The sequence below is a fragment of the Crocodylus siamensis genome, chromosome 2, assembly GCF_052110815.1.
Source record: "Crocodylus siamensis isolate JL-2025a chromosome 2, ASM5211081v1, whole genome shotgun sequence".
Lineage (NCBI taxonomy): Eukaryota > Metazoa > Chordata > Crocodylia > Crocodylidae > Crocodylus > Crocodylus siamensis.
In genome coordinates this window covers 572,049-579,588 of record NC_143396.1, presented here as the reverse complement: position 1 = coordinate 579,588, position 7,540 = coordinate 572,049, and the positions used below count along the sequence as shown (strand labels likewise).

At 54.8% G+C, this 7,540-nt stretch overlaps 1 long non-coding RNA gene across 1 annotated transcript; it reads left to right on the top strand.

Moving 5' to 3' along the window:
* The first annotated feature begins 684 nt into the window (after positions 1 to 684).
* LOC149869799 (uncharacterized) lies at positions 685 to 3,575 on the top strand. The gene is made up of 3 exons (XR_016440408.1): positions 685 to 800; positions 2,196 to 2,361; positions 2,623 to 3,575. It is a non-coding gene; the product is annotated as an uncharacterized LOC149869799 (long non-coding RNA).
* Positions 3,576 to 7,540: the final 3,965 nt, after the last annotated feature.

Sequence of the window (7,540 nt, the reverse complement as noted above, 5' to 3'; positions counted from 1 at the left end):
TCCTCAGTTGACTTGATATGTGTGATGCTTTATCATTCTGATTATTGCAGACACGACCGGGGACATTGTTATCACTCAGACTCCAGAGTCCCTGGCAGTGTCCCTAGGAAACACAGTCACCATCAAGTGCAAAATCAGCTCCAGTGTTAGCAGTAACAGAATGAACTTGTAGCAGCAGAAACCAGGGCAGGCTCCTAAACCTCTTCTCTACGGCACAAACAGGATGGGCCTGTGGGATGCCCTGCAACCCTCTGATTGGAGCAAGCCCAGCTCCACTGAGCCTACAGGCTCCTCACTAGGAGGGTGGTGAAGCACTGACCAGGTTACCCAGGGAGCTTCTGCAACTCCATCCTTGGAAGCCTTGAAGACCCAGCTAGACAAAGCCTTGGCTAAGATGAGCTAGTTTGGGATGGTCGTTGTCACAGGGACACTTAGGTGCCCTGTTCCTAGAATAGGAGTAAGCAGCTGCCAATCACCAGGGCAGCTCAGGTGCCGGTTGCTGGGGCAACCAGGCAGGTCACATGGCCAAAAAGGGGGCAGGGCCAGACCTTTATAAACAGCCCAGACCAGAGCCTGGGAGGCAGGGGCAGGGGCAGGGGCTCGGGCTCGGGCAGGGGCAGGGCTCGGGCAGGGGCAGGGGCTCGGGCAGGGGCAGGGGCAGGGGCAGGGGCAGGGGCTCGGGCTCGGGCTCTGCGGGAGAGCTGAGCAGGCCGAGTGCATGGTTGCTGCCTGACCATGCAGACCGGCTGCAATGATGCAGGGGTAGAGAGAACCCTAAGAGGAACATGGTGAAGAGCCTAGTGAGTGCAAGCTTTGTGTTATAAGCTGGTAGGCTTCTGGTTTGTGTTGCAGCTGCTTGGCTCATGGTTTTGTTATTGTTTAATACCGGAGGACCGGGTGAGGCTGTAGGGGCATGAGGAGGCCTCACGGGGGCTCCCCAGTAGCTTGGAGGTTCCCGGTGCCCAGCGGGCACAGTGAGCAGTGCCACAGTGGGCACAGCATTTTAGAGTGCCAGAGAGGTGTCCGGTGAGTGTGGGGTTGGGACCCCAGCCCGCGAGGGCGGTTGCCTGGTGGGGCGCACGACCTGGAGGTAGGGTCAGGGGGCCAGGCATGGCTACGAGCCACCTGAGCCCCGAGCGTGAGGAGCGCGAGCAGTGCGAGAAGCATGGTATGGGCACGAGCAGCGCGAGAGGCGTGATATAGGCCCAGATGGGCGAGGAAGCGCGGGAGGTGCGATATAGGCCCGTGAGGGCAATATTTTGTCCAGTGCGGGCAAACGACCCAGGAAAGGGTCAAGGGGCCAGGCACGGCTGCGGGCCACCTGAGCCCCAAGTGCAAGAGGCACGGCAGAGGCCCCGGGGGAGGGGCAACGAGCGCGAAAGCTGCGGCAGAGGCCCCGGGGGGGGGGGACGAGGACGAGAGGTGCGGCAGAGGCCCCAGAGGAGCAACGGATGCGAGAAGCGTGGTACGGGCGCGAGAGGCGTGGCATGAGCGCGAGAGGCCCTGAGAGGGCGGGGACTCCAGAGGGTCAGAAGGGGCGCAGGTTGTGTGACAGGCCCAGGAGCGCCGGTAAAGGGGCATAGGTTACAGCACAAGTCCAAAGGCACCGGTAGAAGGGGAGCAGGTTACACGACCAGCCCAGGGGCACCAGTGAAGGGGCTCCAGGTGTGCAACAAACCCAGGAGCGCCAGAGAGTGGGCGCCAGGTGGGTGACAGGCCCGGGGGTGCCAGAGAGGGGCACCAGGGCGTGGTGAGCCCAGGGGCACCAGAGAGGGGTGACGAAGAGCGAGGACTTAATAACGTCCGGGAACAGCTGCAAGGCTTGGGGCGTGCTGAAGGGGAGGTTTGGAGGCACGCATAGCCCTTAAGGCTGGGGTGCACCGAGTCACCCTATAAGAGACGGGGAATAGTCCCAACATATTTACTGTGGACAAGGGAATCGTAGGCAGCCTCCATTACAGAACCATAACAGCAAAGATGTGGCGGGCGAGACAAGAGGATGCTAGGTCGCCCATGTGACACGGTAAGGGGCGCAAGGGGGATCACAGCCACCCCCGTGGCCCTGCCCCGTGACAGTCGTGATAGGAGCAAGAGGTTGGACTAGATGTGACTCCTGAGGCCCCCTCCAGCCCTCATGTTCTATGATTCAATGGTTCTATAACTAAAGGCATCGTCTCCTCGTTATGCATCATCAGGATCCTAAAAGTCAGCCAAGAACAACCTCCTAGCAGGCTAATCTGTGCTGGAGGTTTGACAGAGCTGGGTTACTCTGCCCTGGGACGCCCTCCCCCTTGTGACCCATCTCAGCCCAACCCTGGATGCCTTCCAGGAGACCTTCCTATGTGGCCAGGCTTTTAGCAGGTAGGTTAAGGTTTCGGGAAGAGTTTTACTCCTAACTTTTATGTCCCAATTTTCCATTTGATGGTGAAGATGCTGTCAGTGAAGTTGATTACACAGAAGCTGTAGATCCAGAGAAGCCCTTCCTTCCCTGTAGCTTCCCTCATTTAAAATATCTACAATTTAACATGCTCATCTCAAGACCTGCTACTCCTGGCTCAGGCTCAGTGACCATGCCTGCAGTTAGTTTTCTGATTCTTTCTGCTTCTCCTGCTTCTCTGCTAGATGGGGCCAAGTGGCAAGAAACATCAGAGAAGAGGTGTGAAACCAGGTTCCTCTCTTTCCAATCCACATTGCTTTGCAGATGTGCAGATGCAGGACTCCAGCAGTTGCTGCTTTGCAGCATCCCTCATTGCTGTTGGCAGAGGAAGTATCTCAGGATCCAACTGGGCCGTGAGCAGAGTCACCTCCTTCAGGAGAGAGCAGACTGATTTCCAGATGCTTCTAGCTTGTCGGCACCGCCGTGGACCATTTCTCGCCTGCATCCCATGCCCTTGTGCAGTCACTGGAGACCAGCATGAAAAGAAGGGGCCGGGGTGGCAGGGGAACAATGGGGCAGAGAAGGTTGTGGTAGTGGGCACTGTGGCAGAAAGCCACCTTGCTTGCTCCCCAAATTCTCTGCCCTGTGACAATGAGATCAAGATGGGCCATCACTGAGGATTCATAGCTCAGCCTGTTTCTTTAGGTAACTTGAGCTGCCTGCATTCCTGAGGGAGGGGGGAAACCTGCTCCCTCTGCCTACGTGACTGGCACCAGCTACCTGGGTGAGGGGTTTGTACTTGGTGGGTTGGAATCTGTCCGGTAACTGGTGATGTATTTCAAATTGGTTGGCGGACAGCCAACTGGAGCTGACCTCCACCGGACCAGGTGAATGAGGTCACAGGGGCTATATAAGTTAGGACTGCCCTGGAGGAGGGGGCAGCAGCCATGCGGGGGACACAGAGAGAAGGCCTTACCATTTGATATTGGCTCTTTCTCACCCCAAAACTCACGAGCTGGAAACCGCCTGCCTCCAGAGGGGAAACTTCACCAGCCTCTAGAAGATGCTTATGACTAAGCTACTCGAGATCTGATTAGATATCTAGCTGGCAGTAACACAGATGCGTAATCAAAAGGCTACCTTCAGCCACACTGTTTCCTCTTTAGGATTTCTAGGATATTGCTCAATCTTGTACCCTATTTTCACCCTAGCCCTGTAATCACTAAAGTCCTCCTTTGTGACTGGTGTGGGAGACTTCTTGAGGGGTGGGTCTAAATTATGCCTAAGAGACTCCTTAGGTCTGCAGACTAAGGGAGACTGTACTTTTGCCCCTGGACTTGGGGAAGTGCCCCAAGTGCCTGTACTGGGTCGAGTACCCATAGCACATTAGGCCTGTGTTTCCCCAAGGACACAGGGCCAAGAGTGAGTCCATTCTTGGGGTGGTGGCAGCTACGTTACCCCCAGGCTAGTGAGTGTGCTCTGGGAAGGGGGTCAGGCCGGACATAAGGCACCCCGAGGGAGGCATTCGCAGCCTGGCAGATGGTTGGGCGCAGGGAGGTGGGTGGCTCAATGCAGGATTGCTCCCTGCTGGCCCACCACAGGCACAGGGAAGGGAAAACTCAGTGCTGGCAAGGGAAGAATGACTCTTATGTGTTGGGGACCTTGAGGGGAGGTGTGCATCTTTTTGAGGGAGTGGAGGACTTGGTCCAGAGCTGACAATAATATGAGGAGGTGAGAGCAAGGGAAGAAGGAGTCCTGGGGCAGCAGGGACCTCAGCAGAGAGCTGGAGGAGCAGCAGGCACCCATCTGCGGTGGCAATAATCCCTCAGTCCTGGGTGGGACACGACCAAGCACAGGCACCCCCAGCCCTGTGCAGAGCAGGGCCTGTCCCTCCAGGTCCGAGTGACCATGTGCCCAGAGGGAGAAGAGGCCTCTAGGCTCAGGTCACCCGGTGACACCCAACACGGGGTGGGGGCAACAGGGCGGCATCTTCCAGCCTAGTGACACCCCTCCGTATCTCTCCAGATGTCTAAAGGGCGCTATACAAAGAGTCCTGAGATGCACTGAGGGGGTTGCATCAGTCTGAGAGGAGGCAGGACTTCAGTCCTAACACCCCACAATGGGAGCCTGTGTCTGAACACACAGAACAACCTACCTGCCCAACATTAGGAGATGGCGGCAGTGAGGCAGGCCCAGGACACTCCCAGCTGGATAAGCTGCCTCTGCAGGTCACGGGTGACAGACGAGCAGATAAGCAACCGGCGTGAGTGCGACTGGGTTTTCACACTCTGAATCCAGCACTATGTGAGGTGAACCAGAAACCCAGACTGCAAGAGCCATGTGTTGCTCTGATGCACGTGTGCAGGTTTCACGGCCACGAAATGGGGTTTCCACTCACACAGTTTGGCTGTCTCCAGCCCCTGCCCTGCTGCCTGTGCCTGGCCCCCTGGGGATGCACAGGTGACATAGAGGGGCTTTTTCAATACGGCCGCCCCAGGGACTGTGCCCTGCTCTGGGGAGCACAGATTCTCCTGGTTAAAGACTCCTTACCAATGAGGTCTCAATTAGCCATTTGTGCCCTGATTATTAATAGAGGCAGGATAGCTGTGATTGTCCCCTTGTTAGACCCCGACTCCAAGTAATGCAAGTAAGAAAGCCAGTCAGTGAAAATGGACTTGGAGGCATTGGGGGTTATGGACAGGCTGGGGTGGGGGGTGGGAGGGAAGGGGGATGTAGCAGCGCAGGTAAAAGTGCAGAGTTTCAGAGTTAGTAGGGTGAGAAGGGACCTGAGCAGATCATCAAGTCTGACCCCCTGCCATGGCAGGAAAGAGTACTGGGGTCAAACGAGCTCAGCAAGGTGTTCATCCAGCCTCCTCTTAAAGACCCCCAGGGTAGAAGCCAGCACCACTTTGCTTGGAAGTTGGTTCCAGATCCTAGCTGCACTGACCATGAAGTAGCGCCTCCTGATGTCTAGTCTGAATCTACCCTCCGTCAGCTTGTGACTGTTATTCCTGGTCAGTCCTGGCAATGCTTTGGGGAACAGGGACTCCCCCAATGCCTGCTGGTCCCTCTGACTAGTTTTTAACAGGCCACTAGATCCCCTCTCAGTCTTCTCTTTTGGAGGCTGAACAGGTTCAGGTCCCATAGCCTCTCCTCGTAGGGCCTACCCTGCTGCTCCCTGATCATGCGAGTGGCCTCCTCTGGACCCTCTCCATGTTGTCCACATCCCTCTTGAAATGCGGTGCCCAGAACTGGACGCAGTACTCCAGCTGTGGCCTGACTAGTGCCTCATAGAGGGGGAGGATCACCTCCTTGGACCTGCTCGAGATGCATCTGTGGATGCACGACAAGGTGTGGTTGGGCTTTCTGACTGCATCCCCACACCGCCGGCCCATGTTCATCTTAGCATCAATGATGATTCCAAGATCCTTTTCCGCCTCTGCACCGATGAGAAGGGAGTTCTGCAGCCTGTAGGTATGGTGCTGGTTCTTCTTCCCCAGGTGCATCACCTTGAAACTTGGTAGTCTTCATGCTGTCAGCAGGGGATACTATCCCTGCAAGTTTCATCTGAATCAGACAAAAAACAACAAAGTTATAGATATTTCATTGATTTTCCATTATACCCTATGACCGAATCTCTGAATCAGCTCCGAAGCTTCGGAGACAATTCTGCCGAGTCAAAGTGGGAAACTGATTCAGAGCTCCAAATTGGATCGCTGGCATCTGAATCAGCCAAATCCAAACCCAAACCAAATAGTTCCCTATTTGCACAAGCCTGCTGGTAAGACACATGGCATATCCCGGGGGGCTGTGATGTTTCCTTTGCTCTGAGAAGCTAGAAAGCAAGTCCCTTACTGCAGCCTCCAGGGCATCTTGCTGAGCGGTCCTCAGCCCAGACACGGCAGGATGGTGTCCACCAACGCACTACTCCTCTGCCTGTTCCTGCTCTGGATCCAGGGTAAGGAAAGAGTCATCTGTCTCTTACAAACACCCCCCACCTGCCAGACACACACACACACAAACACACACACACACACATGCACATATGCACATGGGTTCAATTAGTCCAAGAATATTTTTCATTATATTCTTCTGTCAGTTAGGTGAAAGAAGAGCAATAGAAAATGGCAAGAGCTGAATTTTATGGACTTCTCTGTTCTGTTCATTTCTGTCTCATTTTGAAATTCAGGCTCCAGCGGGGACATTGTGATGACTCAGACTCCAGCATCCCTGGCAGTGTCTCCAGGAGACACCGTCACCATCACCTGCACAGCCAGCTCTAATAGAGGCAACTATTTACCCTGGTACCAACAGAAACAAAGGCAAGCTCCTAAACTTCATATCTATGCTGCCACCAGGCTTACCTCTGCTCTGCTCAGTTCTGCTGCTCCTGGCACCAGCTGCTTCCTGCCCAGTCAAAAGCAATGACTCCACAGCCCCATGACAGCACAGCCAAGTGCTGGGCACAGTCACAGCTCTACACTGGCCACTTCTCCCACTGGTCAGAGGTCTCCACTGAGATCTCCCAGAGCTCACACCCAGCAGCACCTTCCACCCCAACTGTGGTCTAACATCCACTGTGAGCCCTGATTCGTTTGAAAGAGCACGTGCAATTTCCCACTCATGCACTGGTGCTGTGCAATCCTAGATGTGTGAACAATGGCCCGGGCAGAGCACAGTTGCATGGCCCAGAGCTGCTGGGGATCCCAAGGCTTGTCACTGCCAGCTAGCAGGTAGTGCTTTAGTCCTATCAGTAGCTTCACACCTGAGTGTCACTGGATCTGGGAAACTTCCACAGCCTATACAGGAATAACCAGCTTAACAATATTAATTGCATAATGCCCCTTCCCTGCACACAACATAGCTCCATGTGGGAAACCCACCAGCTTTCCACAACCTCACTTGTCTCAGGATCTGATCCAAATGGTCTTCTCTCATAACTGCCCTGATAAAAAGCCCCATAAAACCATCAATGAATCAGGGTGTAGCCTGGGTACACCTGCAGGGTGTACCCTGTCCTCCAATGACAGCGGTTGTGGTCAGGCGGGGTGCTGAGGAGGGGGTCAGCTACTAAAAGGGCTTCCTCCCCTCTAGATACAAACACTTACTAAAACATAGAATATTTACAAGGCTTAACATATAATACTATATATAATATTTCAC